General features: G+C 56.3%; 1 protein-coding gene across 5 annotated transcripts in view; it reads left to right on the top strand.

Annotated features, from left to right (window-relative positions):
• IGSF21 (immunoglobin superfamily member 21) overlaps positions 1–27081 on the top strand; it is a 240438-nt gene that overhangs the window by 20661 nt on the left and 192696 nt on the right. Inside the window, exon 1 of one of the 5 annotated variants that reach the window (XM_070510914.1) lies at positions 20526–20728. The exons of the other annotated variants lie outside the window; for them this stretch is intronic. The gene's annotated coding sequence lies outside the window, so the exon portion shown is untranslated. Of the gene's footprint in view, positions 1–20525; positions 20729–27081 lie in introns of those variants that run through there. 5 annotated transcript variants of the gene reach the window in all.

The raw sequence follows: 27081 nt of genomic DNA, 5'->3' as shown, positions 1-27081 counted from the left end.
GACGGAGCGGGAGGGTGATGGGGAGCCAGCCTGTGAGTGCCCCCCACAGCCGAGTAGCACATTGAGGGGCATGACGTGGCCATCAACGTAGGCACCTTGTCCGCATGCATGGAGGGGAACAGTTACAGAGAGTGAAGGACTCACTCAGGTCCTAGCGGACCAGGATTTGACCCCATCTCTGGACACTGAAGGCCTGAATCCTTTCTGCTGTAGCACCGACCACCCGCCAGCAACAGCCATGGGAAAACCCATGAGATCCAGCCTTTGAGTGACAAGGGGCTTAGGGATGGGACACTCATCTTCCTCAGTTCCACTCTCTGCACCAGGTCAGTGTATGAACCCGAGCTGGGCCTTGGTAGCCCCAGCCTGCAGGCAGAGGAATGGTGGAGATGACCTGTATATGTGCTAACTCCCAGAACTGGGAAATGACTGCAGACTCGTGCCCCATCAGTGGATTCTGGGACCTGGAAGCCTGTTGGAGTTCTCAGGAAAGGATTTTGCAGATCTCTCCAGACCATCCTTAAAAAGTGCCCTGCCGTTATTTGAGTGGCTGGTGTTCCCCTGCTTTCTCTCCAGGCAGGGTCTGGACCTCTGGGGCAGACATGGAGGCTCTGAGCAGGTGGAGGAAGGACCAGGAGGGGACCACCGAGACAGGGTTGAGTGCATTCTTCTCTTCTTGCCAGACCAGTGAGAATTTGGCTTTAAATTTTTAACCTAAATAGAGTTATATTCATTCTCTCTCCCACTAGATGCAAAACACTTTTTTGGAGCAATTAAGAAAAGGCATAAATCAGTCCGTTTTTAAAAGCTCGGGCTGACTTTGTGGCTGGCTAAAATTAGTGTCTCCATAAGGAGGGGGCAGAGGAAGCTGGAATTGGCTTCAAGACATCCATTCACTGAGGCTGGGGGGTGAAGCCAGGCCTCTGTGCCCGGGTGCCCAGACTGTGGGGAGCCGGGGCTCCCAGCCCCATCTGGCCTCTGCTGACCAGCACAACCTTTCTGATTCGAGTCCTGTCTCAGGTCTTTCTCAATTCCCTGATGTGGTGGAAAGAGATATGGGTTTGCAGAGTGACTGGGCTTGAACTCCAGCTTCATCAAACACCTGCTGTGTGGCCCTGGGCAAGTCACTTCACCTCTCTGAGCCCCAATATCTGCATCAGACAAATGCCACCCTCCCACCTTCAGACCTTCCCACCACCACCTGATCACCCATGAAACAGGCTTCGGATCCACGCAGCTCAGAATACAAAATAATGGCCCTTCCTCCCCTGCCTCCCGTCTTGGTTTACAATTACGCATCCTCAGCACATTTGCCATTTGACCACAGCTGAGTCCTCTGTTGGGCTGGAAGGCCCTGGATGGCCTCGTCTGCTTGTTCACTGCTGGCACATCGTAGGTGTACAACCAATATTTATTTCTTGAGTGAATGCAGTCATTAATGACTACATGCGTCGGTCGTGTTACCTCTCAGAGCCTCAGTTTCCTAACTGTAAAATGAGAATAAGAATGTTTCCTTTGAAGGTGAGAATTAAATGCGATAAATCATGTATGAAGGAAGTCTTCATCAAGCTTTTACTCCATGCCCGGCTTCAGGGATGGAGCAGTGAGAGCACAGGCGTGGTGCACACCTGCAAGGAGCTATGAGCGCTGGGAGGTGGGAGACGATGTCGTATGTTTCAGCACCTAGGAGAGCGCCCGCCAATCACTCTTTGTTGATGAATGAATGAATGAGTGAATGAATGGGGAGCAAGAGAATGAAGACAGAACGGAAGGAAGTCGTCTCCGGCTTTGAGTCACCTTAACTCTCACCTCTGGCATCTCCACCACACATTATCTGGGGGAGATGAGTTTTGCATCAACAGTGTAGACACTTGGTTCCACTCTGGTTGGGTTGCCTCACCAGGTTCCTTGCCCTCTCTGGGCCTCATGTTCCCCATCTGGAGGGTGAGGGGGTGGGGCTGTCATCTGTTCCGGTCCCTTGTAGACAGGGTCTCAGAAGCTTCCGGGGCAGAAATGCTGTCACCTGGTCTGGCTCTTCTCTAGGCCCAGCTGTGGTGCCAGCCCAGCTCCCGGGGGGAGGGTTAATGACTCGTGGGCGCTATCTGATCATCTCCAGGCCTCTTATCTGGGACATAAGCATTTAGGCAAACACATTAGGCTGACGCAGGCAGAGCCTTTTGACAAACATCTCTGGGCTTCTCTAGGCTGGGGAGGATGGACGTCGGTGTTGGTCTGTACTCCTTAGTGCCCCTGATCCCCAAAGGCCTGTCCAGCCCACACCTTCAGGATCGATCCTCAGGTCCTGAAGATTCCAGGCACCTAGATCTTGTCCTCCACCCCAGGAACCACAGGCAGCAAGACTGAGCTCTGAGCTGGCTGCCTCCCCCACCCAGGCTGCTCAGCGAGACGGGGGCCTCAGTCCATCACGGCGAGGCAGAGAAATCCTACAAAGAGTCCCACGGCCATGTCTGGGAGATTAGAGGATTCTCTGTGATTCAGATTGATCAACAGATTTTTCTGGAAGAAAAGGGGGCTGTCACTGGCACAGGCTCTCGCCCAGGCCTGGGCTTCAAGCTCTCATGTGCATCAGCCCTCCCACCAGCCCAGTGAACTGGTGTATCAGGCTCCCGTTACAGGGGGGCACATGAACCCCCAAAGCAAAGCGACTCCCTTCGGGGAACTGGGGAGAGGAACTCACGTTCACGGGGCGCCTCGGGGGGCCGGGCCCTGTCTTCCCCTAATTCTCACCTCCCGCTAAGAGAAGGGAGCCAGGACTATCCTTGATGAAGAAACTGAGGCTCCGAGGCATGAAGCCACTTTCTCAAGGTCCCCCGCCTGGTGAGGGTTGGCGCCGTATTTCACACCTGGCTCTGGGGAACTTCAAAGTAGCTTCTCTGTGTCCTTTGCTACAAAGCCCACTGAGCAAAGCTACTTTTGGGAAATGAAGATATAAAGAGAATTCATAACTATAATATATTTTGCATGGATTTGTACCACGTAGGAAGGATTTTCATGTATTTATCATCTGGTGATTCCACCACAACCCTTTGAGGGAAGCGCTGTTGGTGTTTATTTAACAAATATTTATGTAGTACTTACTGTGTGCCAGGCACTCTTATAAGCACTTTATAAATATTAATGTGTTTAACCTGCACTAAAAACTCCATGAGTTAGACTCTATTATTTTCTCCATTTTATAAATGAGGAAACAGAAGCACAGAGAGGTTAAGTCATTGACTCCAGGCCACACAGCTAGTGAGTAACAGGGCCAGGATTCCATCTCTGGGGGTCTAGCTCCTGGCTCTCATCCTGAGCTCTGCTGCTGTCTTGTCCTACACCTTTTAGAGGAGGAACAGGCTCAGAGCAAGAGTGACCTGTTCCAGGATGGCCAGTGGGTACCTGGCAGGACTGAGCCTTGAACAGGGCCTGACTTGGGGACAGGAGCTGCGGGACACTCACCCCTCTTCCCTCTGCCTGGGCCCCCCAGGCTCCCAGCCTGGGGGGTGATCTCTGCGTCACGGCTGGGGCTGAGGGGGTTGGGTCTGTTTCAGGGAAGCGTGTGTCTGCCCCGGGGTCGGGGCTGAAGAGAATGGGCCCTAAGGGATGGGTGGGGCCCAGCGGGATGAACAGGGTGGAGACTGTCTGTGTCTGAGCCCCACGTGGGCTGCAGAATCAGCGAGCTTTGCGATCCTCATCTCACCATGGAAATATCATAATCCCTCCTGGGACGTGTGGGCTCCCTCTCTTCTTTTCCTCAGCTTGGTCCTGCTGTTTATCTCAATCGATCCTTACGACGGCCTGAGAAGTGAGCAGGGTGGAGGGTAGGACCACACACACGGTCCTTCCTTCTCAGGTATTTAGTGCTGGGGGCCGTATGACTACCATGATTGTCATTACTTACATTTGGGGTTTCCATCAAGGCAGAGCCTGAGCCTGAGACAAGGATTCAGGTGCAGGAAGTCTGTTTCCTGGGGAAACACCAGCAGGGGAGGGGGTGAGTGAGACGGGAAGAGGAAGGATGATGAACAAGGTGTGGCTGGGATGGGCTGAGAGCCGTGTGGGACAAACCTCAGGATGGCCACCCCTCAGGGGCGAGGAAGCTGGGGTATTTATCCACCAGTCCCCACCCCTCATTGACTAGGGTCTCTCTGGGGCACAGTGGGGCCTTACGGTTCTGGCCTGCCACACGGGGGCCAGGCAACACCCATGTCAGCGTCTCCTCTTAGATGACGACACCCCAGGCGCCCGCCCATGGTCTGCTCCCTCCCTGCCATTACTGTGTCGTTAACTGAGCACTTCCTGTGGGCCCGGCTCCTGCTAAGGGTCTCGGTGCATGCCCTCACCTGATTTCCTTTCCATGGACCTTACTGGCCTCTTCCTGTAGAGGAGGAAACTGAGGCACAGAGAGGGCCACGCTCAGAGTCTGTGGGAGAGTTGGGCTTTAGATCCCGTCACTCAGTCATCAAACACTTGATAAGCACCCGCTCTGTGCTCAGTCCTGGCTGGGACTCGAACACCCACATTGGGAACCGCTGGCCAGCTCAAACGTCCCGTGCCAGCTCTCACCCCTCCTGGGCACAGAGCCTGTCTCGTCTGGCTTCTCCAGGAGGGGCCTGGGTGCAAGCATTTTCTTATCCTTTTCAGTAAAGAGAATTTGTGGCATAGATAACAAGATGTGCGCTAACGTTCAAACCTTTGTGAGACTCTTCGCGTGAGTAAATTCACTCTGCCCTTCCCACTGGAAAGTTGAGTCTAACTGGAAATTCTAGCTTGGGCTGGAAAACGTGGTCATTGCACCAGACGGAGGGGAGCCCGATTTGGCCCCAGAGCCCAGGGCTCTGTGGGGGTGCTGCCTGGCGATGAGGCCTTGGGGCTTCCTGGTGCATCCCAGCGCCCAGCGCATCTCGGGGCTCCCAGGTGAGGCACCTGCCCGGCTCTCCTCCCAGCAAGTCTCGGCTCCTTCCTCTCTGCCTCCACCCTTCACCGTTCTCTGGCCTCCTGCCCTCCTGTGGGGAGGGGACTCCCATGGGGCAGTGTGGCTCTGTGGTTATGGTCTCAGGCTCTGGGCAGATCCCCAGGTTTGAGGCCCACAGTGTGCTGGCTCTGTGACCTGGGCCTAGTTACCTGGATGCTCTGGGCCTCAGTTTCCCCATCTGTGAGATGGGGCTAGTCGGGTAGCAGACGCTGTCAGTGCCCAGCCACAGCTCCCCACCAGAGCCAACATCTGCTCACTGTGAATGCGGCGACCCTCTGCATGGGGCCACACTGTGGCCTGGGCACAGGGCTGGTGCCCCAGAGGCAGCCTTCTACCCGGGACGGACAGAGCTGGAGGATGATGCCCCGCGTCTTGCTCTTGGTTGGATGCCCCGGGCGTATCTTCTAGGCTGGCGCCCGGAGAGCCTCAGTGGGCCTGGGCTCCCATTGCCACAGTGAAGCTGGGTGATGACACCCGTGTCTTGGCTGCTGTCCCCTCCCCGCCCCTCACTGAAGTTTCCTGGGTCTCCTGCCAAAGAAGCTGCAACACTTGAGTTCTTGTCTGAGTCCGCATCTCGGGCAGCCCAAACCGTGCCATCGTCGTGCTTCCCTTTGGGGGCAGCCGTGGGGGGTCCGGGAGTGAGTATTTGTAAAGCACAAAACAGGGCACGAGCATGTGCCGCGGGAGCAGACGCTCCCATTGTTAGCTCTCCTGTTCCAGACACTCCACACTCTGCACAGTCGCCGTGCCTTTGCTCTTGCTGTCCCCTCTGCCTGCCCTGCCCTTCCACTCCTCTTCACCTGCTGATGCCAAGAGGTCCTTCTGGAGTCAGCTCAGAAGTCACCTCTTCCTGGAAGCCTTTCCTGACCACCCCCTGCACCTGGCTGGCTTGGGGATCCCTCCTCCGTGTTCCCGCAGGCTTCCTTCCTGCGTGGCATTTACACCCAGGATGTAGAGAGGGTGACAATCCTCTGCTGGCTGTCCCTTCTCTCCTTCTGTCCCTTGAGGCCAGAGACTGCATCTGTTTGCCCTCTGGTTCTGAGGAAGGAGGGAGCACGCGTGTGTCTTGTGTATCCCTCTGTGCCCGGGGCCCTGGCACGCGTCTGTACACACCAGGCACCCAGCAGGTGTGGAGAGACGATGGCTTAGAGCCCACACAGGGGCACAGGACCCCGCCCCCAGCTCCTTTCCTGCCCTTTCCTCTCCTCACTGCCTCGTGGGACCACCCGGTGGGACAGGATGCTGGGGCCTCTGGAGCTTGAAGAAGGATGAGCATCCCAGGTGACGGGAGTTGACTTCGGGGAGGAAAGGTTAAAGGGCCTTGAGGTCTAGGTCTCATCTGGCAAGGAGGAGGCCAGAGAGGGAGAGAGGGAGGGAAGTGAAAGCTCTGAGGTCGGCTTCACTTATTTCTATTTATGATGATGATGATGATGATGGTTATTTAATGAGGATGATGATGAACCGAAGTTTTCCCCATCTGCCCATGATGATAAAAGAGGATCAGGTTGATTTTAAAGCAAGAGAAACTGCAGTCAGACACAAGAAGGAACTTCCCACTCTGGCTGAGCGGAGTCAGCTGCCCTCGGGTTCTCAGCAGGCGGTCGGCAGAATGACAGACTCAGGGAAAAGGGAGAGGATGGAGACCCCGGAGGTGAGAGAGAGGAGCAGGGGAGAGAGGCAGACGCACACGGGACGGGCGGGGTGCCGCGGCTCTCCAGCAGCTGCTGTGGCCGGAAAGAGCACAGAGAGCGTGCAGCCTGGAGACCTCATTCCCTGCTCTGCAGCCGGATGACATCGGGCAGGTCGCTTCTCCTCTCTGGGCCTCAGTCTCTTTGCCTGTAGAACGGGCATACATCCCCGGCCACGTTCACCAGCTGTTTCCTAAGTTATCGGAGGAACACGCCCCGCAATTGAAAGCACCGTTCAGGTGAAAAACGAACAAAACAAAAGCCAACAGGGTGAGAAGAGGAGAAGCAGAAGAGAACCAGGTGTGTGCTTCTCATTCTGTTGCTGCCACGTCTGGCTACAAGGGGGTGCCATTTAATGAGCCTAGCACTTCACCTGTAAGGACTCTTTTAATCCTCACAATAGCCTATGAGGGAGGCATTGCCTTTGTTTTACAAATGAGAATACTGAGGCCCAGAGAGGTCAATTAACTCACCCAGAGTCACACAGCAGCAAGTGGTAGAGTAAGGATTAGCACTGAGGCTTCTCAGAATCAAAGCCCTGGCTTGTTCCCCTTTGCCGCATTATCAGAGCTGGGTGGTCAGACGTCCCACACTCATCTGATGACCTAAGGCTCTTCTCGCTCTGCCCAAAATAAAAGATAAGACAAGACCTGAGAAATCTTCCCCGACCCTTGGGCCCTCACTGCCCTTCCCCAGACAGCCCTGCGCAGGCTCCCCTGGAAGGGGATGGGGCCCCATCTGGGGCTTCATCATCCTCCCCACCAGGCCTCAGCTGAGAAGCTGGGCTCTGGGCCCAACTGGTAAGATCACAGGGATCCTGGTGGCCTGGCCAGGCAGGAGGCTATGCTAATTGTGGACAGAGGAGCCTTGTTTGCATATATGCAAATTGGGGGCTTATTAGCTCTTCTCCCAGCTGGGTCAGTTCAGGCCTCAGCCTGACTCCGCACTGCCTGGTTTGAAGGCGTCACCGGCCAGTGGGACAAAGGCCCGTCCAGATGGAGGACCCAGCACAGGCGGGGTCTGCGCGTGGCCTCTGCAGCTGAAGGTCCAGTCAGGACCTGAGAGTTCTGATGGGGAACCGAGGCTGTGGTCTGTTGTTCCCCTGGCTCTCCCAATCTGGGGGACCCCAGGGTCCCCAGGGCCTGCGCCGGGCCTTCTCCGCTCAGGCGCAGCACTCAGGAATCTGATCTTGGCCCCACGTGTGCCTGGTGAGAGCAGATGTCCACTGTCCAGCTGCGGGGGCTCCTGCGCCGATGGGCGTCTGCAGAGGAGGTCCCTGGGCCTGCGTCCTCGAGCCCAGCCAGGCAGCTGCTCAGAGTGCAGAGGTCAGTGACCCTCCTCGGCCCTTCTGTCAGGCTGGGCTCAGGGGGCGGAGCTTCCAGACTTCTGTCCAGCCCCTCCCGCACCAGGCCCTCAGGCCGGCCCCTCGTCTCCTGCCTCCACTCTCCCCCACTCCCTCCTCTTCCCAGCAGCCCAGCTGATCTTTGCAAATCACAAATCTGATCACTCTCCCCACTGCGTAAAACTCTCCGTGGCTCCCCAGAGCCCAGGCATAAGGTCTACCCTCCCAGGCTGGCCTGTACGCATTACATGGGTTTCCAATTCCTGCTTTCCTGTCAGTGGCCAGCGCCGCCCCACCCCGGCCCCCCACACTCACTGTGAGTTTCCTGAGGGTGGGCGGGGATGCAGTCTTACTGGCGTGTCCTCAGAGTCTGGCAGAGCCGGGTTGGCCTTTCAGAGGCCAGAGAAATCGCCTTCTCAGGGAAGCCTTCCTGATGCTCTCCACGCGATCCCCTCTTTCTGGATGTTGAGTCCCTCGGGAACTTAATGCACATGACCCAGTGGGCCTGTGCCCTCGTTTCTATGTGTCTGTTAAAGGATTCTAAGGTCCCTTTTCTGGGTGAGGGTCTTGTCTTCTCTGTTAGATTGGGAGTTCTCAAATAGGAGAGGGTATGTCTCCCCCATCAGACCTGGGACCTCCCCAGGAAGGGGCTGTGTCTCCCCCATCAGACTAAGGCTGCATGATGGCAGGGGCTCTGTCTCCCCTCATCAGAGTGGGACCCCTGTGAGGGTAGGGTCAATGCCCCTAAACTTCATCACATTTCAGTCTAAGGGGAATGTCAGCGTCCCTTCTGTTTCCATTCCACGTTGTTTTCACATGGTTGTCTTGGGCAAGGTGCACGCAGAGAAAGGAGGACTGGCTATGGGGGGCTCTCTGTCCCACCCCCCAGGCCTGCACCGCAGCCCCTCCCTGGGGCAGGGCAGCCTCTCAGTAAGTCTGATTGAGAGGGAAGGACTGTGGTCCACAGGTAACTCACAGACCCCACCTCCTCTGCTCTGTGCGGGGAGCCCAGGGCCCTCACGCGCCCTGCAGCCCGTCCAGCCAGGTCCTGCCCAGAGGTGGGGCGCTGCTTCCCTCCCTGATGTGGCCGCAGTCCCATCCCTGAGGGAACCTGGCCCGCCTTTCCTTCCACACCTAGTTTTCGCCTCTGCTCGATGCTGATCCTGATGTAGCCTCGCCTGGGTCTGGAACCTTCTGGAAGCCTCTAGGTCCAGTCCTCCAGCCCCCTGAAGACACCACCAGGTTGTTCTAGGTGGCCAAGACCCACGAGAGAAGCCTCCAGAAAACGCGGCCCCTCAGACCACCGAGAAGGAATGCCCAGGACCCTCCAACGGGAGGGCCCCTCACTCCATCTGAGGATGGTCAGCCGTGACCTCCCGGCCCTGGGCCGGCGGGGAACCCGGGCACAGAAGGGCGAAGGCCAGGCTGGCAGGGGAGGGTTGCTGCTTCCTGCTGGGACCTTTTTTCTGCATGACCTTGAGTAAGACATTTAAATTCTCCATGCCTCAGTTTCCCCATCTTTCAAGCTGGAGGATCGTGGTGAGAACAGAACGAGATGCCAGAACGGGAGCCCCAGTGAGGGGCTAGCACTGCGGGTGCCTCGGAATACTTCCTTTCTGCTGTTTTGAATTACCTGACTTAAAAAAAAAAAAAGACTCCCTTTTTTCCATTACGGAAGTAATACCTGAAAGCTGGGGATAATTTGGAGCATTTAGACAGGCACAAAAGAGAAACTACCACGGCTCAGAGATGGCCGCTCTTAACTCTGCAGTGATGATCCCGCCAGCCATTTCTGTGCACAGAGACGTAGAATTCTGGGGGGAAAACAGAAAGGAATTTACGAGAAATTTGTTTTAAAGTGATCACTGGAGTAGTTTTTGTGGCGAGATGGCACCTTCTTGCTTTTGTTCCCTGACCCCCGTGCGGGTCTCTGAAAGCCGCCCATTACCCTGTTTTTGCCACCAATTTCCTCGATTCATCCTCCATATAAACCACCACGGGGGACTTTATAGACCCACAAAGGCGTTCAAAGTTAATGGCAAAACCAACCATGTGAAAACGGTGCCGTAAAATCGGCTTCCTCTCCCCCTGCGCCCGGAGCCGGGGAGGGGGGGCCCTCCCCCTCCCATCCTGCCCCTCCCGGCCCATCCCCAGTGGCCCCAGCTCCACCAGGGGCCTGGGCCTGGGCTGGGGGGCAGGGAGAGTCCTCGGGGTGACGTCCCCCCCCCAGGACACGGGGCACACACACGTCCTTGCCGCCCGACAGGGAAGCAGTCAATATCGGGACTGTAATTTACGTAGATATTTTTGAGTCCAAACCAAAGCGCAGGGAGGGGCTCACGAAAGGACATCCCTTGCGTCGGCTTCTCAGGGGCGCAGACGCAGCAGGTTCTTGACGTGCAAGGCGCCCCCAGCCTGAGGATGGAATCAGATAAACCCTACCGCTGCCCTTGGGCTCTCCTACGGCAGAGGTCAAGGCTCTGCCAGAGGATGGAGCCCAGAACTGGGAGGGACGTCAGCCATGCCTCGATTCATCCCTTCGGTAAATATTTCCAGGCTCTGTTCCATCTCTTGCCCAAGCCATCCCAGGCTGAAAGGGGCAGAAGCCCAGCTTGGTCTTTTAGGAGAGAAATGTGTGACTTTTTGCCAGGGCAGTGAACAAAGCATAGGCTTGGCACTGAATCTGCCTCTGCTGTGTGACCTTGGGCAAATCACGTGCCCTCTCTGATCCCATTTAGATATCCATCTAAGGGACCGAGGGTATTATTCTAAGGATGAAATGCTATGCTATATGGAACCAGGTGGAGAGGGAGTGCCTGGTAAATGGCAGTTTCTCTGCACCCTCCGTCAGTTTCCTAATTTTTTGCAAACTGAATGAAGGAGGACAGACCCCTTATCATATTCATCTCAGAGCCCCTAATTCGAAAACTCTGGGCTTAGCAGGCTTCCATCGGTTTGGGGACTGTCCCCCGCTTTTTTTCAAAGAGGCTGTGGGGGCGCAGGGGCCTGGAGCTGCGTGGACGGGGGTAACTCAGATCTATTCTGGGCCCTTAATTGACTCAGCCGGTGACCTTGGCTGAGTCATTGCACCTCTCAGCAGAGGCTGGATCTGAGCCAGGGCCCTTTCTCCCCGGCCCTCAGGGAGCATGCTGCAGGGGAGGGAGAGCTGGCCAGACCGAAGGGTCGGGCTGCTCCGCCCGCCCACCAGCCCAGCCGCACCCCGGCCACACCTGCCTCCTGCTGGTAGAGGACCTGCCTTTGGTCTGGGTGGGGGTGGGTCCTTATCTAAGCTGGAGGATCCTTCTCTTCAACCTCATTTGATGGGTGAGGGAACTCAAACCGGTTTCTGGCCAAGGTCAGAGCCACCAGAGTCCCAGGTGGGACCAAAATCTGGGCCAGCATCTCCCAGCTCACCCCAACCCCCTATCCTGCTTCTCTGTTTACAACACTTTTACGTCTCTGTCTTATCTTAATTGATCCTCACAGCAAACCGTGTAAGCGGCCAGATAACATTACCCTGATTAATAAATGAGGAAAGCAAGGCTCAGAAAGGTTAGGTGACGTACTCAAGGTCACACGGCTAGCTAATGGCAGGGTCAGAAATGAAATGTGTCTCCTAAGGGGTGCCAAAAAAAAATAAAGATGGAGTCACCCTTGATTCCTCTCTTTCTCTCACTCTCCGAGTCAGGTCTGAGAACGAGTCTTGGCGGCTCTTCCCCCAACACATCCCGGGTCTGGCTGCTTCTCTCCATTGCCACTGCCACCCCCCAAGTCCAGGCCACCCTGGGTCTGCGCCTGCCACAGCCTCCCAGCTGGTCTCGGTGCTGCCACCCTCGCCACCCCCGCATTTAGCTCCTGCTGCATCCAGAGAGATGTTATTAAAATGTAAATCAGATCAGATCGCTTCCAGGCTTAAAACCCGCCAAGGTTTGCCATCGTACTTGAAGGCAAATCCCACTCCTTAGCCGCTCCTCTGGCGGTGGCTGCCCTCTGACCTCAGCTTGCCCCAGCTCTCCTCTGCGTCAGGCTGCCCCCTCGGCTCTGGCCTCCTGGCTTTCTTCTCCGTGTGCCGGGAGCTGTCCAGCCTGAGGGCCCCTGAACCTGGAGTTTCCTCCACTTGGATCCATCCCCCTCAGCCAGATCTTCCCACGGCGGCCGCCCTCCCTTAGCGCAGGGCTCATTTTTCCCCCCAAGTCATTTTATTGGAATTATAATGGTTTATAACATTGTGTAATTTCAGGTGTACATTGTTGTTTATCAATTCCTGGATACACTTCATCGTGCTCACCCCCAGTAGTCTAATTTTTTTCATCACCATACACATGCGCCCCTTTGTCCCTTTTGCCCACCCCCAACCCCCTACCCCTCTGGTAACCACTAATCTGTTCTCTTTATCCAGATATTTGTTATCTTCCGCTTATGAGTGAAATCACACAGTGTTTATCTTTCTCTGTCTGGCTTATTTCACTTAACAGAATTCCCTCAAGGTCCATCCATGTTGTTGCAAACGGGACGATTTTGTCTTTTTTATGTCTGAGTAGTATTCCATTGTATATATACCACATCCTCTTCATCCATTCATCTGTAGAAGGGCACTTGGGTTGCTTCTGTGTCTTGGTTATTGTGAATAAGGCTTCAGTGAACATAGGAGCATAAGTCTCTTTGGAGCATTGATTTCAAGTTTTTTGGCTAAATACCCATTAGTGGGATGGCTGGGTCATATGGTGTTTCTATTTTTAGTTTTTTGAGGACTCTCCACACTGTTTTCCGTAGTGGCTGCACCAGTTTGCATTCCCACCAGCAGTGTGTGAGGGTTCCCTTTTCTCCACACCCTCTCCAACATTTATTTTTTGCTTGGTGATTAGAGCCACTCTGACTGGTGTAAGTGCAGCTTTGATTTGCATTTCCCTGACGATTAGTGATGTTGAGCGTCATTTCATGCGCCTGTTGGCCATCTGTATATCTTCCTCGGAAAAATGTCTGTTCATATCCTCTGCCCATTTTTTGATCGGGTTGTTTGGGGTTTTGTTTTTGAGTTGTGTGAGTTCTTTATATATTTTGGAGATCACTGCTTGTCTGACAAATGATTTGCAAATATTTTCTCCCATTGGGTGGGTTGTCTGTCCATTTTGTTCATGGTTTCCTCTGCTTTGCAGAAGCTTTTTAGTCTGATGTAGCCCCGTTTGTTAACTTTTTCTTTTGTTTCCCTTGCCTGCATAGACATGGTATTCAAAAAGATGTGGCTAAGACTGATGTCAGAGAGTGTACTGCTTATACTTTCTTCTAGGAGTTTTATGGTTTCAGGTCTTACATTCAAATCTTTAATCCATTTTGAGTTAATTTTTGTGCATGGTGTAAGATAATAGTCTCCTTTCATTCTTTTGCATGTGGCTGTCCAGTTTCCCAACACCATTTATCGAAGAGACTTTCCTTTCTCCATTGTATGTTCTTGGCTCCTTCTCCCACTTCCTCTCTCTCTTAACACATCTGAGCCATCCTTCAGGGCACTTCTCGCTATCATTAATAATTTTATTTGGTCATTCATCTGCTTGTTCACCGTCGGATTCCCCACTAGAATGTATTATCATTATTGACACTTTTCTACCTCCTACGTACCAGAACTGTGCTAGGTATTTACATACATGACTCAAATTCACAACAACTCTTCAAGAGAGGTACTCTTATTATATCCATTTTACAGATGAGGACACCAAAGCCCAGAGAGGTGAAGTAACTTGCCCAAGGCCACACAGCTGGTTAGTGGTAGCTCTGGACCACAACATGGGACTCTAGGCTGCCCCAGGACAGAGGCCAGGTCCATTTTGTTTTCTGCTGCATCCCCGGTGCCTGGTGCCAGGTCTGGCAGGGGGAAGGAACGCCGGAGATGTTTGTCGAGTGAAGGAGTGTGCACCACAGTGAGCAAGAGATCTCATCTTCGAGCTTATTTCATTGCTCAGAAGAAACGGGGAAATAAAAATAAGAAGTGGAAAAAACAAGCCTGTATAATTTAAAGAATGAACGTTTTATCCTCGAGTGAGGGAGATTATTTCTATTCAAGAACAGAGTCGCCTGCCCGTCCCCGCGCAAACAAGTGGTTGTTTTATACCCATGGAAGAAGCCAGAGCGTAAACCCAAAGCTGGAACTAAGTGTCCACGAGCTCTTACAGCATCATCAGCAAGACGTGCTCGCCAGCGTGCGTCTGCCGCTGTCCTGGGGAATCACGACTGGCTGAGCGCACGGAGAGGGTTCAGGGGTCTGTGTTCACCAAAGTTCCCCAGCAGCGCCTCCCCCCCTCCCCCCCCCGCCTGCACCAACAGCCAGCCAGGTGTGCGTCACCCACACGTGCCTGCGTCCTTGTGCCTGGCCTGCTCACAGCCCTGCCGTCGGCACTGAGAGGCAGGAGCAGCAACACGGCTCAGGAGCAGAGGGCCTCCGGGGAGCGTGGCGCGGTCGTGGGGCGTGCTCATGTTCAGGGGAGGCCGCGGGGGCTGGGACAGTCCCCAAGGCTTCAGGACGAGGGACAGGCTTGAGTGGGCCTTGCCAGGCAAGGATGACACGCACAGAGGGAGGGAGCGTGCACCCCGGCACGGTTCGGAGGCTCAGACTCTTTGCCGTGCTCATCGTTAGTGTCAATACCGTGAATGCTCGCGAATCGCGGAGCTAATGTAGCTAATAATGAGGGGCGATGCTTCCTGACTCCGCCGCCTGGCTGAGTGCCTGGCCAGCCAGCCCTGCCTCCCCAACGCCGCTTGGCCCGTGGGCTCTCGGCAGCAGGCCAGCCCCATGGCTCGCCCCAATGGGTCTTTGTAACACGGGCAGGTCATGGAGATCTCGCATGTCTTCCTGAGGGCTCCTCGAGGGCAGGACCCTGGCTTCGTTTATCCATCTCTCCATCCTGGCTCTGTTATTTTCCAGCTGTGTGACCCTGGGCGAGTCCTTGCCCTCTCTGTTCCTTGGCTGTGAAGTGGGTGCTGTAAGGCACAGACATGGTTCTGAGGATTCTCTGGGACGATGTGGAAGTGTCACTGAGCGGAACACCTGACCTGGCTCAGGCTTCGGTTCCCTCTGATTATTGTCATGGTGAGTCATGTGTTCATTTATCCAGTAAGAAGAGTGTGGCCTCTGGAACCAGGCTGCTCTGGGCTGGCATCCCCTGCTGCCTCTCGCTCCGGACCTGGGCCTCTCTGAGCCTCTGTTTCTTCGTCTGGAAAATGGGGATAATAGCTGCCTTGTGGCAGGTTGGGGAGATTAAGATGGCGCATGTGTGGCACCCGGCTCCGCACAGCTAAGGCGGCTTGAAGTCAGGCTCCTGCTGTCGCCGGCACTGCGCTGGCTCTGGAGATACGTGTCCAGGGATTCTGTTCCAGCTCCCGGTGTTTGAGGCAGGTGGCCGGGGACTGGAGAGCTGCGTGTGAGGCTGGGTGAAGTTCGGGACCAGGCAGTCTACAAACGTCGGGCCCTTCCCTCCTCCCTGGATTCCAGAGGGGTCTAACTCGCTTGTTCAGAGCCTCCCAGGGGACTGGGACCCCTGAATTCAGGGTAGTGCCTTCCAGGCACCCCTGTGATCTTACTGTCCCGTCAGGGCCACCAACACGTTCCTTGGGGCAGCCGCCTCCTGCCGTGGTCTCACCAAGTGGGGCCACAAACGCCGGTGTGTTCTGGACAGTTCAAAGTGGAGAGGGTCTGGGCTGCTGGTCGAGCCGAGTGGCCTCTGAGCTGACAGGGCAGCCCTGCCCTCGGAGCCCCCTCGTGTCTGTTGCCACACCAGCCTCCCCACCTTGGTGCCAATGAGAAGAAAAGCAGGGACAGGGCCTGCCTCAGTTTACGCCAGAGAAAACAAAGCTCAGGCAGCTTATGTGACATGAGCAATGTGGCCAGGCAGCGAAGGATGCGACTCAGCTGCCACGAGGCCCTGGGACTCCTGACTCCCCAGGGCCTTTGCACGTGCTGTGTCCTCTGTGTGTAGTGATCTTCCTTCGTTTCAGTTAGGTCTCAGTTCAGACGTTCCCCCTCAGAGGGGCCTTCACGGACTGCTTGTAACAGTCAGCGTGATTAACACTAGTTGCTGTCACCAACAACTCCCAACGCTTAGTGACCTAGCACAGTGAAAGTGTGTGTCTTGCTCAGGCAAAGTCAACAGCCTTTACTGCTGCATTTCTTCAGAGGCTCCCCTGGTGACCCACCTCCAAGCAGTGGTTCAGGGGTCCCACCCAGCCTCTTCCATTTGGTGTCTCTGGGGTCCCCTGGGGCCTCCTGGGGTTCCCCACTGGGTCCTCTGAATTCAGGCTGCAGAAGAGTGAAGAGAAAGAGTCTAGAGGGTCTTACTTGGTGTTTCAGGGGCCGGGTCCCGAGTGGCCTACGTCACCTATGCCCCCATTCTAGCGGCCAAAGCAGGTCACATGGCCCCACCCAGCTCCGGTGGGGAGGGGGACGTGCCCCACGACAACAGGCCGGCAAGGGGAGTGGATACTTCTGACCAGTAGTCCACCCTGTGTTTGCAGGATGTCTGGGGCCGGTCCTGGAGGTGGCATCCGATACTTGTGACCTCTTCAGTTAACCGTGACTCAGTCACATGCCCTCTTGAACTGCAGGGGCACTGGGAAATGCGTCTGTCCGGATATGGGTGAAAACTAACAGTTTCTTCCCCCGACCTCCTCCTGTTTCGAGAAAGCCCAGTGGTGTTTCCCATCACCATGGTGACCACAGAACGTCCCATCCAAATGGGACACTTTTAAAGCAAAAGGAGTCACTGATGATTATCCGCTGGACAAAAGGCTTGAACCAGGATGGCCAGGCGTGGGGGACGTGCGGCCACTTACTCATCCTCCCTGTGCCCTGGGGTGGCTTTATTGTTCTTTTCCACCCTTGTGTCTGTGACGTTTACCCCCTGTTTCTGTGTTCACTGTTTGCTTGTCTGTCTTCCCCACCAGGAGGAGGGGTCCCTGAGGGAGGGATTTTCTCTGCACCTGCTGCCTCCTCGGTGCCTAGAACCAGGTCTGGCACGTCATAGGTGCACATTACATGCTTGCTGAATGAATGAATGAATGTACTCAACCACTCCAGACTGGTTTTGAAGACCAACTGTGCGTTAGCCCACAGTGGCCCTGCCCTCCGGGGCAAAGTCTAGTGGGAAAAGCAGACACCAAATCAGGAAAAGTAAACTTCAGGGGCTCCGGGTGGGGTTGGGGCAGAACCTCTGTGGAGGTGATGTCTGAGCTGAGGATGTTTAGAAAGCAGAGACCACAGACTCGGTTCTAAACAGTCTTGAGCCCACAGTTCAGTTTGGCCTTTTAGATGCTGTGTGAGCCCGAGTGAGTTGCTTGACCTCTCTGAACCTTAGTTTCCACATCTGGAAGGTGAGATCAAGCGTCTGTACCTTCGCAGGGTGGAGGCGACGCTTGACTGCCGTCTTGCTGGTGAGAGCCTGGCATGTTGGCAGGGACCCCACAAACGGTGTTGGTTGTCGTCATTGTTCTTTCTCTTCTGTAGATTTTTGACCTGAGCTTCCATCACCATGTATTTTGGTCTCTGGCCACACAGGGGACATGAAGTTGCTGTCCTGCTCATGTGTCCCCTTAAAGACCACCAAGGACGGCTGCCAGGTCCCCAGGGCAGGAGCCCTTAACCAGAGGCTGGGCTGGGGTCCCCTGCCTTCATCTCAGCTTGGCCGGATAGTAGCTGTGTGAACCTGTACAGCCTACTTGGTCTCTCTGAACGCCAGTGTTTTTGGGAATAGAGATAGGAGAAGCTATCGAACGGGGCTGAGGTGCGGATTAAAAGACAACACAGCTACAGAGCCGGTGTCCTGCCCCACAGCTGCGATGTCATGGTCCAGGGCTGACATTTACTGATGGCGGTCAGCAGGCCGGCCCACAGTGGTGACGTCCCCAGGTCCCGAGGGCTCTGTATATGGACCCCCAAGGGCACCCGGTCCTGCCCGGCAGCGGTCTCAGGGCTCCGTGCCGCAGAAGAGAGGAGGCTGTCTTGGGGTTTGTTCCCAGGGGCTCCGCTGGCTTATCCAGGCGGCCGAGGTGAGGAGGCCGGGACGGGGGCGGAGACGTCCCGGCGCTGCTGCAGCTTCAGCATAAACTGTGTAACAGTCACGGATGGTTTTGTCCCTTCAAGCTGACCGTCCCGTTACCATCCGCAGAAGGTCGTGTGGGCTCCAGAAGGCTAACGCCAACGTCCCCGCCCTCATGCAGCAGTGGAGGAGGCTCAGCCAGAGGGATGGGGTGGGGCTCAGGCATCACACCCCCCTGGAAATCCAGCCTGGGGCTGGACACACCATGCAAGTCAAGCCCTGGCGACATGGCTCCCCAACAGGAGGGAAGGACGAGGGGCAGTCATGGAGGGAACGGCAGCAGCCTCGGGGCTCTGGGGAGCGGAGGGAGGGGGGCAGAGTTCACTCTGAGCAGGTGCCGAAAGGGCATGTCCTCCTTTCCTCCTCCTTGTCCTGTGGGTTAAGTGTTGTGATCTTCCCTTTAGAGATGAGGCAACCAAGGGTCAGAGAGGTGAAGCAATCTTCTAAGGTGGTACAGCGAGGGATGGCGAGGGGGCAGTGACTGGTGGGGGTGGGGGAACCAGGACTCGACACCCGTTGTTCCCGCCGCCCCACACAGCGTCTAGGTGATCCATCACCGCTTACCCAGAACTCTCAGTGCTTTAGCTCGTTTCATTGGCTGCTGATAGACTGGCAGCCCTCATAGAGCATCAAGCCTGTGTGTTCATTTGACGGATAGAGACACTGAGGCCGGGAGTGGGGGAGAGCCTTCCACGGTCGCACAGTGAGTTGGTTGCAGGTACCCCGCCAGCTCCTACCACCTGTTCAACCCGTGTTCTTACCACCTGTCTCTGCATGTTAATTAATTTTCGTAACTTTCAGCAGGGCACACCTTCCCCATTTCACCCCAGTCCCCACCACTCCCTATTGCCTGTACCTGGACCACTTCCTTCCCGTCACCTGCCTCATACTGTCCTCGTGTGCCTCCCTGCCTGGGTTCTCGTTACAGGGGACTTGGATAGAGTCTGACCTTGGTGCTTTTCTCCCTTCTCACGAGCACACTGTTGCCCCTTTCAAGGTCTGCCAGCCCCAGCTCCCATTTTATACCTTTTTTCAACGTCCCCGGCTGCATCAAAACTTCCCCAAATCCCCACTGCCTCAGTTTCCTCAGACTTTGCTCAGTGGTGGAGGGAAGCGAAGGAGGGAAGCGATAGGCTGCTCAGCCTTCTCTGACCTTAATGCCTGGCCTGGGGAGGCTGGCGGCAGCTCTATCGCCTCCCTGACTCTGTGCTGGGTCCTGTCCTGAGAGAATGTGCGCATGTTCCTGGCCACCATGCGTCTGGTGCAGAGAATGCTTCCCTAGGGAGGGGGCCTGAGCCAAGGGAGAGAGAGGGGCTGTCCCCGGAGGGTCAGCTCTAGGGGCTGGGGGTGGGCAGGGGCTGGCAGGTGGGGTCTCACTCAGGACTAGTAGAGTCACTCCTCCTCCAGGCAGCCCTCCAGGACCTTTTCAGATTCTCGCCTGTCTCAGGCTCTCCAGCGAGTCCTTCTTCTAAGCAGGGGAGAGGTGAGGAGGGCACAGGAGGGCAGGGGACAGAGAAAATGAGTGGAAGGGAGAGGATGAGCTTTGGGTACACAAGGCAGCTCCATTTTCTTGGAGCCTAAATGGCTTAGCTCGTGTTGATCCCACCTGGAACGTGCCCCACTCCCACCCTTCCTCACGTCCTTTAAGCGCCAGCCCAGAAGCCACGGCTCTGTCTCCTTGGTCCCCACCCCCAACCCCCTCCACTGCCTCTGCTGCCTGGGTCCCATGGCACTTGGCATGAGCCTGGATTTCCTCCCCTACCTTTGTCATCTGACCACGCCCATGCCCACGCTGTGACCCCCGGAGGACAGGCCTGGCCCATCCCCCCGGTGCCCAGCACAGGGTGCGGCCCAGAGACGCTCAGTCATGCGTGAAGTTGTCCGAGGAGCTCTCTGAGAGCCTCGGTCTGGGCTCTGCTGCTTTGGGGTCCTGTGACCTTGGATGGGCTGTCAGCCTCTCTGGGCCTCTGCTCCTTCATCTGTAAACTGGAGATAATCGCACTGAGCTGGGGGATCGCCGAGGGAACAAGAATCCAGCATCTGCGTCCGACGAGCTTGGCGCTTCTTAAAAAGTCATCAAACGCGGCTGCAGAGCAGAGAAAGGGGGCCCGCCCCAGCCCAGCTCGCCCACCCCTACCAGGGAAATTCTACAGAGCCCCCAAGGGGACGGGCACAGGGCATGTGGGGTCCAGGGTTTCCACAGAGCTGGGGTGCCAAACAGAGGGGCCCAGCCCCTCCCCAAGTCAAGTTATAGGGACCTAGAGGCCATCTTGGCAACCCTGAAATCACGGAAGTTGGACCCAGGCGTGGGGGCCGTGATGAGGCCAGGGTGCGGCCTTGAGTGGCGCAGGGGCCGGCCGGAGGAGGGCAGGCCGGCGTCCCTCTGTCACTGCTCAAGGCCCCGGCGGTGACCTTGGGTGAGCCGGGCTCCCAGCCCCCTCTGGGGTGAGAGGAGGGGAGCCAATAACCGTGGTCTGTCGGGGAGGCTGGGAGCTTAATTGATCAACGTTGGTACGTGTTTTGACGGGGCCAGATGCAGTGCTGGCGAAAGGTGAAGTATTAGTACACAGAATACATAATTATGATGGACCACCAGCCTGGCAGCCTGTGGAAATACTTACCCAGCCGGGAAGTAATCCGGGTAAGTGGGCCCGGGCTGCCTGCGGGCCCCGCTCAGACCCTGCAGGCCAGCTTCCACCCGATCGGGAGGGGCCGGGCTCTGGCGGGCCTTGCCCACCACCAGGGGACCATTCTGCCTGGGGGGGAGGGGTCGCTTCGGGAACCATCGACCTTTAAGAGGCGGCAGACAGGGCAGGAAGGAGGCCAGAGTGGGCTGAGCTCGCGACCCCCGCTAAACACTGTGTGAACATCTCATCCACTTGATGCTCCTGTTTGCATCTCATCTTCTCCTCGGCACAGATGAGGAAACAAGCTCAGAGAGAGCAAGTCGCTTGCTTAAGGATGCACAGCAAAGGGGTGGCAGAGCTGGGATTCAAATCCAGTCCCACCTGGCTCCAAGCCTGCGTGCTATTTCTTGGGGAAGGCAAGACCGAGGCCACCACTGCCCCCTCCTTGATCCCCTGTATCGAGGGTCCTGAGGGGGTCTGCAGCATCCTAGATCTTTCTCCCTAATGTAACTTAAAAGATTAGAAACCAGGTTTCATGAAGAGAGTTTGGGGAAGACCCCCAAGCAACTCCAGGGTCTCGCACCAGCTGGCTATGTGGCTTTGTTCTCTGAGTTTATGTGGTGCAGGGAGCACAGCAGGGCCAGGAGGTGACATCCATGTGAGGGGCGGGGGGAGTGGGGCAGAGGTGGGGGTGAGACTCGGAGTCCAAAAGACCTTTGGCTTCAGAATAACTTTCAACAAACCTGGCTGCCCGCTGTGCCCTCCCAGCCCAGAGTGCAGACGCCCCAGCCCTCTGCCCTTCTCGGCCCCTCGAGGACTTTCTGGGGGTAAAGGGGGGCTGTCCCAGCTCATTCTTGGGAGCTCTAAGGCTGCTTCAGTGTCTGTCCCCCGGCCTGGGCTGTAGCAGGACCCCGGTCAGTCATGGTGACTTACCCGCATGGTGAGCCCAGGAGGGTCCTGGTTCTCAAAGTCCTCCCAGCCTGGGGCCGACCCGGGCAGGGGGCCTGTGCATCTCTGTGGGCCCCGTCGTCATCTTCCCAGCGTATCTGCCTGGCTTCCTGCCTCCCAGCCAGGCCTGAGACACGGTTCAGACCCAACCTCAGCAACACGGCACGCAGGCCCTCCCTCCTCCCGGCTGCAGCCGCTGAGGGGATGATAAGTGCCTGCTTTGCAGATGAGGAAATGGCAATTAAGGAGGTTAAGTAACTTTCCCGGGGTCGCGTGTTTGGTTTGCCTGCTTCCAGGGCAGGGGCTGTTCCCCCATTGGACTCAGGGCTCCCCTCGGGATGGACCTGGGTCTCCTCCATCAGAGTCCGCGTGTGCTCAGAGCGGGATCTCTGTCGCTGCCACTAGACGGTGAGCTTCTCAAGGGCGGAGGCTGTGCGTCTCTCAGCAGCCTGGGACCCTCCGGAGGCAGGACCTGTGCCTCCTCCATCAGACTGGGAATATCCAAGTGTGGGGTTGTTTCTCCCCCGTTGGACTGGCATCTCCCTAAGGGCAGGGGTGAGTCTGCAGTCCCTGAGTGTCTCTGCACGTGCCCGCCACCCCGCCCCACCCCCAGCCTCAGCACCCTCTGCCTGTGGTACCCCTGACCCCAGCCGCATTCGCATGCACGGGACTCCCCCTCAGCCTGAACAGAAGCTGCCGACAGCCAAGCCGCCCTACACCCCGGGCATTAATTAGTGTAGCTGCTGTTAAGTGTTTCTTCCCATTTATGCAAATCAGCGAGGTAAGAGGCATATAATGAAGTGTTTGTGGTTTAATACTGTGCGGTAGGAAGGAAGATGAATTTTAATTACTGGCTCCTAATTGGATGGACGGCTCGTTAATATCCTCCTGACGAGATGTCTGAGCCGGTGCTGCCCACCCACCCAGGCCGCGGTGCCTGCAGACCCGCCCCGGGCAGCGTAGACTGAGTGCCCGCAGACTCTCCCCACGTGCCCCTGCTCAGGAGCATGCTGGCCATCCCTCTGCCTTTGCTTTTCGAATTCCCGCGGAGCCTTGTGATCTTGTGATCTCCTCCTCCATCTGGCTTTTGCAGGGCCCTGAGGCTCGTGTTCAGATCTCCCCTATGCCACTTGCTGTGTGACCCTGAGCAAGTCGCCTCCCCTCTCTGAGCTTCGTGTTCTTCAGACTAAGTGTGGAAGGAAATCAGCATCTATGCAGTGGGGAGAGGTTCTCCCGAGAAGCAGAGGTGATGAAGAGGGGGCAGCCCAGGCCGAGAGTCTGGAGGAGAGAGGAATGAGGGGTGAGAGCTGGGAGAGGGGTGCCACCCCAGAGGTGGGGGTTGCTGAGGATGGTCCTATCCTGCTCATCCTGGGCAGCTCCTTGTCTCAGAACTTCCCTGGGAAGAGCTGACCCTGGGAGCCCTGGCTTGGGGTCCCTACCCTGGGTTTCATGGAGGACTCTCGGAGTTGACGGCCTCCCTGTGCTGCCCCCATCACAGTGTGTCACCTGGTGCACATTTAGCATGTGCCCCCATCAGACTGTGGGCTCCCTTGGGGACAGAGCCAGTCCATTTGTTTGTCCTGTATCTGGATGTCCAGCACAGCTCTGGGACCCTCTATTCATCCAAGATGAATTTGTCCAATGAAAGAATGATCAATAAGTGGGGCCAGGCTGGGCCTGCTTGCTGAAGAAGCTCCAAGGCACAGTGCAGTTTAGATTTTGGAGGAGACAGGCAATAGGGAGCCACAGAGGACTCTAAACAGGGAGCAGATGAAATGCTGCGATACATGGCATCTTCGTGGGTCCTCTCCACTCCCTTCTCCTTTAACATCCAAATCTTGACATGACCCTAGGTCTCTAGATAACAGATTCAGAAGCATTTATGGATCCTCTGGACAGGCAGAGTGTGCACGAGAATTGGGAAGGACAGGGCTGGAGGGAGAGAAGAAATTCCTTCTCACCAGGAATTTGGGGAGGAGGAACAGGTACAAGGCTACAGCCTGGGTTCCCTGTAATGCAAAGAGCAGTCTCCTTGGAAAAACACCCTGGAGTCTGAACCCAGCTCTGAGACTTAAGCAGCTTTGTCATCTGTCTGAGCCTCAATAGCCTGATCTGTAAAATGGGCTAAACCTACCTTGCAGTGTGTTGAGAGAGTAAATGACATAAAGTATTTCAAACACTTAGCATAGCGCCGAGCACATAGTAGGTGTTGAAGAAATGGGAGACGCTATTGTTGTTAGATCTCCCACAATGAGAGAGAGAGCGACCGGGCTTGTCCCCTGGGTGCCGCGTCCCGGGGAGAAGCACCGGTGTCTGACTTCAGGCACACCTGGTCTGCTGCGGTCTGGCTGGGTGACCTTGCCGGAGTTTTCCTCTCTAGGTCGGAATTTCTTTCTTGTTAAGATGGGGGGTGGTACAGTATCTCCTCGCAGGGTCTGGGGGGGTTTAAGTGAGGACACACGTGGGCAGCGCCTGGCACTCAGGCTGCCCTCGTCCAGCGTGCCGGCGGCTGCTCCTGCCACAGTGGGTACCACCCTCTCACGAGGGGACCAGGCCAGTCACTTTCCCGTTCTGAACGTCAGCTTCCTCACTGGATCTGGGATCGCAGTCCCTGCCCAGACGCCCTCCGGAGTCACCGCAGAGCCAGCAGAAGGGGTCTGCGCGCAGTCTTCCTAAACTGTAAAGTGCTGGGTGCCCGCGGGCTCTGGGGGCTGGGGTCACTGAGGGCGCAGGGTGGGGGAGGAGGCCTGCAGGGTGGAGGTGGCCGTTCCTGGAGCTGCCTGGCTGGGCAGGGTGGAGGCCGACCGCGATGGCAGGTGGACAAGGGATGCCGTTGTGGGTGCAGGAGACCAGCCGCAAAGCCTCGGGCCTCTGATTCCACCGGGGACTGGAGCCTCCCGGCTGGCAGCTGAGATGAGTAAGCTCCTCAACCTCGGGGCTCAGGATAAGGAAAGGACCCTGTCCTGCCTGCTCCAGGCTGCTGCCCTCCTTTTCTCCACCCGGAGTCCCTGCCGGCCCTCCCAACCCCGCATGGCTGACAAGGGAGGGACAACCAGCATTTACTGAACGCCTGCTGTATACGGCAGGTGCTCCTCTCAGCACTGTTATCATGCTCACGCTGCAGATGGGGAAACTGAGGCAGCTTGTTGGAGACGGCGCAGTGCGTGAGCGTCAGAGCTGGGGTACCGCCCGGGCCTGGCTGACCCCTCACCGTGCTCTCTCCTGGGGACCTGCGGATACCTGCTCGATTCGCAGAAGCGTCCCCAGGCCACCTAGAGCCTATGGATCTTCTCCCAGCCCCGCCTCCTGGGGCAGAGGCCAGGGCAGCTGCATGCACTGCGGGCGCTTGTTCCCAGGGCCCCGCCGGGGACAGGAGAGCAGATGAGCCTGAGCCCTCAGGAGGCTCCCGGCCCAGAGGCCTGCCAGGGTTTTAAAGGAGAGAAACACTATGAAACGGGTGTGAAAAAACACTTGTTTGAAAGGAAAGCAGATGTCAGACAGATGTGCTCCCAACTCCCACTGCAGCCTTCTGATGTGGTGGTGGAAGGAGGCTCTGAACTTGTGTTCCGCAGCCAGATATTTATGAAGCCTTTTCTGCCAGAGGCAAAGCAATGGGACCGAAGGCTCAGAGGCTTTGGCATCAAGCAGATGAAGCAGGCCTGGGTTTGAATCCCAGTGTCCCTTCTGAATGCTGTGTGACCTTGAGCATGCCACTTAACCTCTCTGTGCCTCCATTTTCTCAGCTGCAAAAGAGAATCATCATACCCACCATATAGGGTTTATTAATATATGTTAGGGACGGGGCGTAGCTCCTGGTGTATAGTAGGTACTCAATAATTGTCCATTCCATGCCCCTTGTTATAGAGGCATTCGTAAGCTAAGAATGTGAAACTTACCAGTATTTGCCCTTCAGACTGGGCCGATGGGAGGGGGAGCTCCCTGGGAATGATGACAGAAAGCGAGGTCCTGAAGGCAGGGGAGCTATACCCCAGAGGAGTCTTTGGACTTGCAGGAACCAAGACAGGGGAGGTCAGGGGCCTGGGGAGACCCGTGAGGGTGTCACAGTGCAGGAGTGGTCCCTGGAGGGTGACGAAGTCGGCTGTGAGGGCTGTGGCCATGGGGAGGCAAGGCTGGATCCCCGTCACTCTGGGGTGACTCCTCTGAACTGAGGACGCCTCCACGAGGCTGGGGGCCTGCGGCAGAGGCTGGGCGGCCATTCTGGGGTCAGAAGGCCTGAGCTCCAAGCCTGGTTCTGCCGGTTGCCGACAGCTGACCTCGGACAAGACACCTCCGCTTCTCTGAGGCTGCTTCCTGGGCTGTAGAAGGAGGATCTTAATCTTGCCTTGTAGGGTGGTTGGTGGTAAGAGCTCAGCAAACAGTGATTGTTGCTCTGTTGTTGGTGTTGATGTCACGGGGGTGGTCGAGCATGAGAGGGCAGAGGGAGGCGCGGGGGCCAGGTGGGAGGTGAGGTGCATGGGTCTGAGCCTCCACTTTCTGGGCCCTGGGGAGGAGAATCTCTTCTGTGAATGGGGGCACCTTTGCCCAGGGTGGGGCAGCTCTCTAAGGCTCTGGACAGGCCGCACAGCCCCGTCTCACGCACATCAGCCTCAGTTTCCCCAGCAGGAGGCCAGGCTCCTGAGCCCAGCCTGTGCTCTCCATCCACCCAGCTTTGCGTCGAGGCCCTGCTGCTTCGCCACCTTCCCCAGAACACGTTGCTGCAGCCAGCTTTGGGGGTGGGGAGCCCCCACCGCCCTCCGTCCCTCTGGAGGGGAAGGAATGAAGTGTCCACCTTGGTCTTCTTGGATTTCATACGTGATGACAGCCTGGGGCATTTACTGGGAGAGTCTGGAGATCTTAACTTCCAAACCCAGTATCAGGGCTCGGGAGCTGACACAGATGTTTTCTGATTCCCGAAAATTTATTATGTGGAAAGGGAAGTACAAGGATAGCTCTTATCTGTATTATATCCAGTGTAGTTACTGATTTGGGGGATCCATCGATGTGAAACTACCCGGTGGCTGGACGTTGAAGGAGGCGGACAGCAATGGTAGAAGAGCACTAGCTCCATCCAGGTAGCAACTACTCCCTTTATGGATGAAGAAACTGAGGCACAGACAGGGTAAGTGATGGCTCAAGGTTGTATGGCTAAAAAGTGGCAGAGCTGAGATTTGAACTCAGATTTGACTGCAAAGCACTTATTTTTCCTTCTTTCTCTCCCTCCTTCCTTCCTCCTTCCCCTCTCCCTCCCGCCCTTCTTTTCTTTCTTCCTTCTCTCTCCTTTCTTTCCTTTGGATATTGCCAATTCGCCATCTATAGGGTTGTACAATCGACACTCCCACCAGCCTCGTTGGAGAGTCCCCCCATATTCCCCCACAATCTTGGTAACATGGTGTTAGTAACCCTTTGGAAATTGGTCCAT

This window comes from Equus asinus, chromosome 5 (genome assembly GCF_041296235.1).
Source record: "Equus asinus isolate D_3611 breed Donkey chromosome 5, EquAss-T2T_v2, whole genome shotgun sequence".
Classification (NCBI taxonomy): Eukaryota; Metazoa; Chordata; class Mammalia; order Perissodactyla; family Equidae; genus Equus; species Equus asinus.
This window is presented reverse-complemented; position numbering and strand designations above follow the sequence as displayed.